The following is an 11962-nucleotide window of genomic DNA, read 5'->3' on the forward strand; positions in this document are numbered from 1 at the left end:
TACTGCTTGGTGCATTTTGCATTCCAGACAGACTTTGAGAAATCAAATTGACTTGTTGAGTCAATATCTTGTTCTGAGCCAGTATGGCATTCAGAGCATCAATCTCAAGAACTCCTTTCTTCTGACTTGTCCCATTGTTCACAGGATTCCTTTCAGAAGTGTACATGAATTGGTTATTTGCAACCATTTCAATTAGCTCTTGAGCTTCTGTAGGCGTCTTCTTCAGATGAAGAGATCCTCCAGCAGAGCTATCCAAAGACATCTTGGATAGTTCAGAGAGACCATCATAGAAAATACCTATGATGCTCCATTCAGAAAGCATGTCAGATGGACACTTTCTGATTAATTGTTTGTATCTTTCCCAAGCTTCATAGAGGGATTCTCCATCCTTCTGTCTGAAGGTTTGGACTTCCACTCTAAGCTTACTCCATTTTTGAGGTGGAAAGAACTTTGCCAAGAAGGCATTGACTAGCTTTTCCCAAGAGTCCAGGCTATCTTTAGGTTGAGAGTCCAACCATATTCTAGCTCTGTCTCTTACAGCAAAAGGAAATAACATCAGTCTGTAGACCTCAGGGTCAACCCCATTAGTCTTGACTGTGTCACAGATTTGCAAGAACTCAGCTAAAAACTGATGAGGATCTTCCATTGGAAGTCCATGGAACTTGCAATTCTGTTGCATTAGAGAAACTAATTGAGGCTTAAGCTCAAAGTTGTTTGCTCCAATGGCAGGGATAGAGATGCTTCTCCCATAGAAATCGGGAGTAGGTGCAGTAAAGTCACCCAGCACCTTCCTTGCATTGTTTGCATTGTTGTTGTTTTCGGCTGCCATGTGTTCTTCTTCTTTGAAGAATTCGGTCAGGTCCTCTAAAGAGAGTTGTGCTTTGGCTTCTCTTAGCTTTCTCTTCAAGGTCCTCTCAGGTTCAGGATCAGGCTCAACAAGAATGCTTTTGTCTTTGCTCCTGCTCATAAGAAAGAGAAGGGAACAAGAAAATGTGGAATCCTCTATGTCACAGTATAAAGATTCCTTGAGGTGTCAGAAGAACAGAAAAATAGAAGAAAGAAGTAGAAAATTCAAACTTATTAGAGGGAATGGAGTTCGAATTTTGCATTAAGGGATAGTGTTAGTCCATAAATAGAAGGATGTGAGGAGAAGGGAAGTAATTTTCGAAAATTAAGTGAAAGATTTTGAAAATATTTTTGAAAAACATTACTTAATTTTCGAAAATGAAAGTGGGAAAGAAATAAAATGATTTTTGAAAAAGATTTTAAAATTAGAAATCAAAAAGATTTGATTGAAAACTATTTTGAAAAAGATGAGGTTAAGAAGATATGATTGATTTTAAAAATATGTGATTGAAAAGATATGATTTGAAAACAATTTTAAAAAGATTTGTTTTGAAAACAATTTTTAAAAGATTTGATTTTGAAAATTAATGACTTGCCTAACAAGAAAAGATATGATTCAAACATAAAACCTCTCTCAGCAGAAAAGGTAACAAACTTGAGATGTTCAATCAAATCTTTAATTGTTAGTAAGTATCTTTGAAAAAGGAAAGAAATTAATTTTGAAAACATTTGATTGAAAAGATGTGATTTGAAAAAGATTTGATTTTGAAAAACTTTGAAAACTTGAAAAAAAATTGATTTTGAAAACAAAATTCTTCCCCTTAGCACCATCCTGGCGTTAAACGCCCAGAATGGTATACATTCTGGCGTTTAACGCCCAAAATGCTACCTCTTTGGGCGTTAAACGCCCAACCAGGTACCCTGGCTGGCGTTTAAACGCCAGTCTGTCTTCTTCACTGGGCATTTTTGAATGCTCAGCTTTTTCTGTGTAATTCCTCTGCAGTATGTTCTGAATCTTCAATTCTTTGTATTATTGACTTGAAAAGACACAAATAAAAAATATTTTTGGATTTTTTTTAATAATCAAAATGCAACAAGAATCAAATAACAATGCATGCAAGACACCAAACTTAGCAGTTTGTATACTACTGACACTAATAAGAATGCAAATGAGACACATAAACACTCAAGTCAAGAGAATTCAAAGATTAGAGCACGGAAATCATCAAGAACATCTTGAAGATCACTAAGACACATGAATGAATGCATGCAATTGACACCAAACTTAAGATGAGACACTAGACTCAAACAAGAAATTTTTGGGTTTTATGATTTTTTTTTTTGATTTTTTTTTGTGTTTTTCGAAAATTAAGTGGAAAAAGATATCAAAATTCTTAATGAGAATTCCAGGAATCAGTGCAATGCTAGTCTAAGACTCCAGTCCAGGAATTAGACATGGCTTCACAGCCAGCCAAGCTTTCAAAGAAAGCTTCAGTCCAAAACACTAGACATGGCCAAAGGCCAGCCAAGCCTTAGCAGATCACTGCTCCAAAAGCAAGATTGATAAAAAATCAACAAGCTTCTGTGATGATAAGTTGAAACCTCGGTCCAATAAGATTAGACATGGCTTCTCAGCCAGCCAGATTTCAACAAATCATCATGAAACTCTAGAATTCATCTTCAAGAATTTCGAAAAAATAAAATAAAATAAATATCTAATCTAAGCAACAAGATGAACCGTCAGTTGTCCATACACAAACAATCCCCGGCAACGGTGCCAAAAACTTGGTGCACGAAATTGTGATCACTACTTTTTCCATATTCAAATAATCCCCGGTAATGGCTCCAAAGACTTGGTGCTCAATACCATGGCATAAACACAACTTCGCACAACTAACCAGCAAGTGCACTGGGTCATCCAAGTAATACCTTACGTGAGTAAGGGTCGATCCCACGGAGATTGTTGCTATGAAGCAAGCTATGGTCACCTTGTAAATCTCAGTCAGGTAGACTCAATTGGGTATAGATGATGAACGAAGCATAAAGATAAAGATAGAGGTACTTATGTATATCATTGGTGAGAGCTTCAGATAAGCGTATGAAGATGCTTTCCCTTCCGTCTCTCTGCTTTCCTACAGTCTTCATCCAATCCTTCTTACTCCTTTCCATGGCAAGCTCGTGTAGGGTTTCACCATTGTCAATGGCTACCTCCCATCCTCTCAGTGAAAGCGATTGCATATGCTCTGTCACAGCATAGCGGAATTCAGCTGTCGGTTCTCGGTCAGGCCGGAATAAAATCCATTGATCCTTTTGCGTCTGTCACTAACGCCCCGCCTGCTAGGAGTTTGAAGCACGTCACAGTCATTCAATCATTGAATCCTACTCAGAATACCACAGACAAGGTTAGACCTTCCGGATTCTCTTGAATGCCGCCATCAGTTCTTGCCTATACCACGAAGATTCCGGTTAAAGAATCCAAGAGATATTCACTAAGCCTCGTATGCTTGTAGAACAAGAATGGTTGTCAGTCACCTTGTTCATAGGTGAGAAAGGTGATGAGTGTCACTGATCATCACATTCATCAAGTTGAAGAACAAGTGATATCTTGGACAAAGAACAAGTGGAATTGAATAGAAGAACAATAGTAATTGCATTAATACTCGAGGTACAGCAGAGCTCCACACCTTAATCTATGGTGTGTAGAAACTCCACCGTTGAAAATACATAAGAACAAGGTCTAGGCATGGCCGAATGGCCAGCCTCCCAAATGATCTAAGATAGCATAAAACTCAAAGATAGCTACCCAGATATATCTCAAATACAATAGTAAAAGGTCCTACTTATAGAAAACTAGTAGCCTAGGGTGTACAGAGATGAGTAAATGACATAAAAATCCACTTCTGGGCCCACTTGGTGTGTGCTTGGGCTGAGCAAATGAAGCATTTTCGTGTAGAGACTCTCCTTGGAGTTAAACGCCAGCTTTTATGCCAGTTTGGGCGTTTAACTCCCATTTAGGTGCCAGTTCCGGCGTTTAACGCTGGAATTTCTTGAGGTGACTTTGAACGCCGGTTTGGGCCATCAAATCTTGGGCAAAGTATGGACTATCATATATTGCGGGAAAGCCCAGGATGTCTACTTTCCAAAGCTGTTAAGAGCGCGCTAATTGAGCTTCCGTAGCTCCAGAAAATCCACTTCGAGTGCAGGGAGGTCAGAATCCAACAGCATCTGCAGTCCTTTTCAGTCTCTGGATCAGATTTTTGCTCAGGTCCCTCAATTTCAGCCAGAAAATACCTGGAATCACAGAAAAACACACAAACTCATAGTAAAGTCCAGAAAAGTGAATTTTAACTAAAAACTAATAAAAATATACTAAAAACTAACTAGATCATACTAAAAACATACTAAAAACAATGCCAAAAAGTGTATAAATTATCCGCTCATCACTTGTCCCCAAGCAACTGAAAATCAAATAAGATAAAAAGAAGAGAATATGCAATGAATTCCAAAAACATCTATGAAGATCAGTATTAATTAGATGAGCGGGGCTTTTAGCTTTTTGCCTCTGAATAGTTTTGGCATCTCACTCTATCCTTTGAAATTCAGAATGATTGGCTTCTTTAGGAACTCAGAATCCAGATAGTGTCATTGATTCTCCTAGTTAAGTATGATGATTCTTGAACACAGCTACTTATTGAGTCTTGGCCGTGGCCCAAAGCACTCTGTCTTCCAGTATTACCACCGGATACATACATGCCACAGACACATAATTGGGTGAACCTTTTCAGATTGTGACTCAGCTTTGCTAAAGTCCCCAATTAGAGGTGTCCAGGGTTCTTAAGCACACTTTTTTTTGCCTTGGATCACAACTTTATTTCTTTCTTTTTTTTTCTTTCTCTTTTTTTTTCGTTTTCTTTTCTCCCTTTTTTTTGTATTCACTACTTTTTCTTGCTTCAAGAATCATTTTAATGATTTTTTAGATCCTCAGTAACATGTCTCCTTTTTCATCATTCTTTCAAGAGCCAACATTCATGAACCACAAATTCAAAAGACATATGCACTGTTCAAGCATACATTCAGAAAACAAAAAGTATTGCCACCACATCAAAATAATTAAACTGTTATAAAATTCAAAATTCATGCAATTCTTTTCTTTTTCAATTAAGAACATTTTTTTTATTTAAGAGAGGTGATGGATTCATAGGACATTCATAACTTTAAGGCATAGACACTAAGACACTAATGATCATAAGACACAAACATGGATAAACATAAGCATGAAAATTCGAAAAACAGAAAAATAAAGAACAAGGAAATTAAAGAACGGGTCCACCTTAATGATGGCGGCTTGTTCTTCCTCTTGAAGATCCTATGGAGTGCTTGAGCTCCTCAATGTCTCTTCCTTGTCTTTGTTGCTCCTCTCTCATGATTCTTTGATCTTCTCTAATTTCATGGAGGAGGATGGAATGTTCTTGGTGCTCCACCCTTAGTTGTCCCATGTTGGAACTCAATTCTCCTAGGGAGGTGTTGATTTGCTCCCAGTAGTTTTGTGGAGGAAAGTGCATCCCTTGAGGTATCTCAAGGATTTCATGATGAGTGGGGTCTCTTGTTTGCTCCATCCTTTTCTTAGTGATGAGCTTGAGGTCATGCCTTCTCAGTTGAACCGGCTTCCCTCTTGAGTTTCTCTTCCATTGAGCGCCCTCTTCACAAATATTTATGAGGACTTGGTCCAACCTTTGATCAAAGTTGACCTTTCTTCATGGCCACAACTTCATAGAAGTGGTCTTGATGCACCCTTGAGATGAATCTCTCCATCTCCCATGACTCGGAGGTGAAAGCTTTTGCCTTCCCTTTCCTCTTTCTAGAGGTTTCTCTGGCCTTGGATGCCATAAATGGTTATGGAAAAACAAAAAGCAATGCTTTTACCACACCAAACTTAAAAGGTTTGCTCGTCCTCGAGCAAAAGAAGAAAGAAGAGAGTAGAAGAAGAAGAAAATGGAGGAGATGGAGTGGGCTTATGTTGCGGCCAAAGGGGGAAGAAGTAGTGTTTAGGGTGTGTGAAAATGAAGGAGTGAAGATTGGTTTATATCGGGGTGAGAGGTGGGGTAGGGTTCGGCCATTATGGGTGGGTTTGGGAGGGAAAGTGGTTTGAATTTGAATGGTGAGGTAGGTGGGGTTTTATGAGGAAGAGTGGTTGAGGTGATTGGTGAATGGGTGAAGAAGAGAGAGGGTGGTGGGGTTGGTGGGGATCCTGTGGGGTCCACAGATCCTGAGGTGTCAAGGAAAAGTCATCCCTGCACCAAATGGCATGCAAAAATACGTTTTGAGCCAATTCTGGCGTTAAACGCCGGGCTGGTGCCCATTTCTGGCGTTTAACGCCAGGTTCTTGCCCTTTCCTGGCGTTTAACGCCAGTCTGGTGCCCCTTTCTGGCGTTAAACGCCTAGAATGGTGCCAAACTGGGCGTTAAACGCCCATCTGCTAGCCTTACTGGCGTTTAAACACCAGTAGGTTCTTCCTCCAGGGTGTGCTGTTTTTCTTCCTATTTTTCGTTCTATTTTTGCTTTTTCAATTGATTTTGTGACTTCTCATGATCATCAACCTACAGAAAACATAAAATAACAAAGGAAAATGGATAAAATATAACATTGGGTTGCCTCCCAACAAGCGCTTCTTTAATGTCAGTAGCTTGACAGTGGGCTCTCATGGAGCCTCACAGATACTCAGAGCAATGTTGGAACCTCCCAACACCAAACTTAGAGTTTGAATGTGGGGGTTCAACACCAAACTTAGAGTTTGGTTGTGGCCTCCCAACACCAAACTTAGAGTTTGACTGTGGGGGCTCTGTTTGACTCTGCCTTGAGAGAAGCTCTTCATGCTTCCTCTCCATGGTGACAGAGGGATATCCTTGAGCCTTAAACACAAAGGATTCCTCATTCACTTGAATGATCAGTTCACCTCTATCAACATCAATCACAGCCTTTGCTCTGGCTAGGAAGGGTCTGCCAAGGATGATGGATTCATCCATGCACTTCCCAGTCTCTAGGACTATGAAATCAGCAGGGATGTAATGGTCTTCAATTTTCACCAGAACATCCTCTACAAGTCCATAAGCTTGTTTTCTTGAATTGTCTGCCATCTCTAGTGAGATTCTTGCAGCTTGTACCTCAAAGATCCCTAGCTTCTCCATTACAGAGAGAGGCATGAGGTTTACACTTGACCCTAAGTCACACAGAGCCTTCTTGAAGGTCATGGTGCCTATGGTACAAGGTATTGAAAACTTCCCAGGATCTTGTTTCTTTTGAGGTAATTTTTGCCTACACAAGTCATCCAGTTCTTTGGTGAGCAAAGGAGGTTCATTCTCCCAAGTCTCATTACCAAATAACTTGTCATTTAGCTTCATGATTGCTCCAAGGTATTTAGCAATTTGCTCTTCAGTGACATACTCATCCTCTTCAGAGGAAGAATACTCATCAGAGCTCATGAATGGCAGAAGTAAATCCAATGGAATCTCTATGGTCTCATTTTGAGCCTCAGATTCCCATGGTTCCTCATTGGGGAACTCAGTGGAGGCTAGTGCACGCCCATTGAGGTCTTCCTCAGTGGAGTTCACTTCCTCTCCTTCCTCTCCAAATTCGGCCATGTTGATGGCCTTGCACTCTCCTTTTGGATTTTCTTCTGTATTGCTTGGAAGAGTACTAGGAGGGCGTTCAGTAACTTTCTTGCTCAGCTGTCCCACTTGTGCCTCCAAATTCCTAATGGAGGACCTTGTTTCAGTCATGAAACTTTGAGTGGTTTTGATTAGATCAGAGATCATGGTTGCTAAGTCAGATTGGTTCTGCTTAGAATTCTCTGTCTGTTGCTGAGATGATGGAAAAGGCTTGCTGATGAGCGGATAATTTGTACGCTTTTTGGCATTATTTTTAGTATGTTTTTAGTATGATCTAGTTAGTTTTTAGTATATTTTTATTAGTTTTTAGTTAAAATTCACTTTTCTGGACTTTACTATGAGTTTGTGTGTTTTTCTGTGATTTCAGGTATTTTCTGGCTGAAATTGAGGGACCTGAGCAAAAATCTGATTCAGAGACTGAAAAGGACTGCAGATGCTGTTAGATTCTGACCTCCCTGCACTCGAAGTGGATTTTCTGGAGCTACAGAAGCCCAATTGGCGCGCTCTCAATGGAGTTGGAAAGTAGACATCCTGGGCTTTCCAGCAATATATAATAGTCCATACTTTGCCCAAGATTTGATGGCCCAAACCGGCGTTCAAAGTCACCTTCAGAATTCCCAGCGTTAAACGCCGGAACTGGCACCAAAGTGGGAGTTAAACGCCCAAACTGGCACAAAAGCTGGCGTTTAACTCCAAGAAGAGTCTCTACACGAAAATGCTTCAATGCTCAGCCCAAGCACACACCAAGTGGGCCCGGAAGTAGATTTTTATGTCATTTACTCATCTCTGTACACCCTAGGCTACTAGTTCTCTATATATAGGACCTTTTTACTATTGTATTTTCATCTTGGTTCTTCTGGTTCCCTCTTTGGGACCGAAGCCAATGATCACTCTTGTTCTTATGTATTTTCAACGGTGGAGTTTCTACACACCATAGATTAAGGTGTGGAGCTCTGCTGTACCTCGAGTATTAATGCAATTACTATTGTTCTTCTATTCAATTCAGCTTGTTCTTGTTCCAAGATATCACTTGTTCTTCAACTTGATGAATGTGATGATCCGTGACACTCATCATCATTCTCACCTATGAACGTGTGACTGACAACCACCTCCGTTCTACCTTAGATTGGGTGAATATCTCTTGGATTCCTGATACACGATGCATGGTTGATCGCCTGACAACCGAGCGCTCGCCTGACAAACGAGCCAGCCATTCCGTGAGATCAGAGTCTTCGTGGTATAGGCAAGAACTGATGGCGGTATTCAAGAGAATCCGGAAGGTCTAACCTTGTCTGTGGTATTCTGAGTAGGATTCAATGATTGAATGACTGTGACGTGCTTCAAACTCCTGAGGGCGGGGCGTTAGTGACAGACGCAAAAGAATCACTGGATTCTATTCCGACCCGATCGAGAACCGACGGCTGGATAGCCGTGCCATGACAGGGTGCGTTGAACATTTCCACTGAGAGGATGGGAGGTAGCCACTGACAACGGTGAAACCCTTGCATAAGCTTGCCATGGAAAGGAGTAGGAAGGATTGGATGAAGACAGTAGGAAAGCAGAGAGATGGAAGGGACCAAGCATCTTCATACGCTTATCTGAAATTCCCACCATTGAATTACATAAGTATCTCTATCTTTATCTTTATGTTTTATTCATCATCTATACCCATTTGAGTCTGCCTGACTAAGATTTACAAGGTGACCATAGCTTGCTTCATACCAACAATCTCCGTGGGATCGACCCTTACTCGCGTAAGGTTTATTACTTGGACGACCCAGTGCACTTGCTGGTTAGTTGTGCGAAGTTGTAGTGATCACAATTTCGTGTACCACTTGCCATTGCTAAGCCTGTTTCTTCCACCATTATTGTTGTTGAAACCTTGTTGAGGTCTCTGTTGATCCTTCCATGAGAAATTTGGGTGATTCCTCTATGAAGAATTATAGGTGTTTCCATAGGGTTCTCCTAGGTAATTCACCTCTTCCATTGAAGGGTTCTCAGGATCATAGGCTTTTTCTTCAGATGAAGCATCCTTAGTACTGCTTGGTGCATTTTGCATTCCAGACAGACTTTGAGAAATCAAATTGACTTGCTGAGTCAATATTTTATTCTGAGCCAACATGGCATTCAGAGTATCAATCTCAAGAACTCCTTTCTTCTGATTTGTCCCATTGTTCACAGGATTCCTTTCAGAAGTGTACATGAATTGGTTATTTGTAACCATTTCAATTAGTTCTTGAGCTTCTGCAGGCGTCTTCTTCAGATGAAGAGATCCTCCAGCAGAGCTATCCAAAGACATCTTGGATAGTTCAGAGAGACCATCATAGAAAATACCTATGATGCTCCATTCAGAAAGCATGTCAGAAGGACATTTTCTGATTAATTGTTTGTATCTTTCCCAAGCTTCATAGAGGGATTCTCCTTCTTTCTGTTTGAAGGTTTGGACTTCCACTCTAAGCTTACTCAATTTTTGAGGTGGAAAGAACTTTGCCAAGAAGGCATTGACTAGCTTTTCCCAAGAGTTCAGGCTTTCTTTAGGTTGTGAGTCCAACCATGTCCTAGCTCTGTCTCTTACAGCAAAAGGGAATAGCATAAGTCTGTAGACCTCAGGGTCAACCCCATTAGTCTTGACAGTGTCACAGATTTGCAAGAATTCAGCTAAGAACTGATGAGGATCTTCCAATGGAAGTCCATGGAACTTGCAATTCTGTTGCATTAGAGAAACTAATTGAGGCTTAAGCTCAAAGTTGTTTGCTCCAATGGCAGGGATAGAGATGCTTCTCCCATAGAAGTCGGGAGTAGGTGCAGTAAAGTCACCCAGCACCTTCCTTGCATTGTTGTTGTTTTCGGCTGCCATGTGTTCTTCTTCTTTGAAGAATTCGGTTAGGTCCTCTACAGAGAATTGTGCCTTAGCTTCTCTTAGCTTTCGCTTCAAGGTCCTTTCAGGTTCAGGGTCAGCTTCAACAAGAATGCCTTTGTCTTTGTTCCTGCTCATATGAAAGAGAAGAGAACAAGAAAATATGGAATCCTCTATGTCACAGTATAGAGATTCCTTGAGGTGTTAGAGGAAAAGAAAAATAGAAGAAAGAGGTAGAAGAATTCGAACTTAGTGAGACAGAGTTCGAATTGTGCATTGAGGAGGAGTGATACTCCATAAATTGAAGGATGTGAGAAGAGGGGAAGAGACTTTTCGAAAACTAAATTAAAGAGATTTTAAAAACATTTTGAAAAACTTTAATTGATTTTCGAAAACCAAGAGTGGGAAAGAAATCAAGTAATTTTTGAAAAAGATTTTGAAATTAGAATTTAAAAAGATATGATTGAAAACTATTTTGAAAAAGATGTGATTAAAAAGATATGATTGAAAAGTTATGGTTTTAAAGAGATATGATTGAAAAGATATGATTTGAAAACAATTTTAAAAAGATTTGATTTTAAAAATTAATGACTTGGCTAACAAGAAAAGATATGATTCAAACATTAAACCTTTTTCAACAGAAAAGGCAACATACTTGAAATGTTCAATCAAATCATTAATTGTTAGCAAGTATCTTTGAAAAAGGAAAGAAATTGATTTTGAAAACATTTGATTGAAAAGATTTGATTTGAAAAAGATTTGATTTTGAAAAACTTTGAAAACTTGAAAAAAATCTGAATTAAAAACAGAATCTTCCCTCTTGTGCCATCCTGGCGTTAAACGCCCAGAATGGTGCACATTCTGGCGTTTAACGCCCAATGCACTACCTTTTTGGGCGTTAAACGCCCAACCAGGCACCCTGGCTGGCGTTTAAACGCCAGTCTGTCCTTCTTCACTGGGCGTTTTGAATGCCCAGCTTTTTCTGTGTAATTCCTCTGCTGCATGTTCTGAATCTTCAGTTCCCTGTACTATTGACTTGAAAATAGAACCAAGATTATATAAACAATGCATGCAAGACACCAAACTTAAAATTAGACACTAGACTCAAACAAGAAACATAAAATCTTTTTAGTTTTTATGATTTTCTAAATTTTTTTTGTTTTTTTCGAAAATTAAGTGGAAAAAGAAAATAAAGGTATCAAAATTCTTAATGAGAATTCCAGGAATCATGCAATGTTAGTCTAAAGCTTTAGTCTAAAGAAATTAGACATGGATAGCCAAGCTTCAGTAGGACATTGCATTCAAGAGCTAAATTGATGAGAATCAATCAGCTTTGGTGATGATAAGAACATCACCTTGAAACACTAGAATTCATTCTTAAGAACTCTGAAGAAAAATACCTAATCTAAGCAACAAGATGAACCGTCAGTTGTCCATACACGAAACAATCCCCGGCAACAGCGCCAAAAACTTGGTGGACGAAATTGTGATCACTACAACTTCGCACAACTAACCAGCAAGTGCACTGGGTCGTCCAAGTAATAAACCTTACGCGAGTAAGGGTCGATCCCACGGAGATTGTTGGTATGAAGCA

At 39.7% G+C, this 11962-nt stretch overlaps 2 non-coding genes across 2 annotated transcripts; both read left to right on the top strand.

The window, feature by feature from the left end:
• Window positions 1-320: 320 nt before the first annotated feature.
• LOC130953213 (small nucleolar RNA R71) lies at window positions 321-424 on the top strand. Its single transcript, XR_009075386.1, has one exon. It is a non-coding gene; the product is annotated as a small nucleolar RNA R71 (small nucleolar RNA).
• Window positions 425-9864: 9440 nt separating this feature from the next.
• LOC130952101 (small nucleolar RNA R71) lies at window positions 9865-9972 on the top strand. Its single transcript, XR_009074282.1, has one exon. It is a non-coding gene; the product is annotated as a small nucleolar RNA R71 (small nucleolar RNA).
• Window positions 9973-11962: the final 1990 nt, after the last annotated feature.

Source organism: Arachis stenosperma, chromosome 9 (assembly GCF_014773155.1).
Source record: "Arachis stenosperma cultivar V10309 chromosome 9, arast.V10309.gnm1.PFL2, whole genome shotgun sequence".
Lineage (NCBI taxonomy): Eukaryota > Viridiplantae > Streptophyta > Magnoliopsida > Fabales > Fabaceae > Arachis > Arachis stenosperma.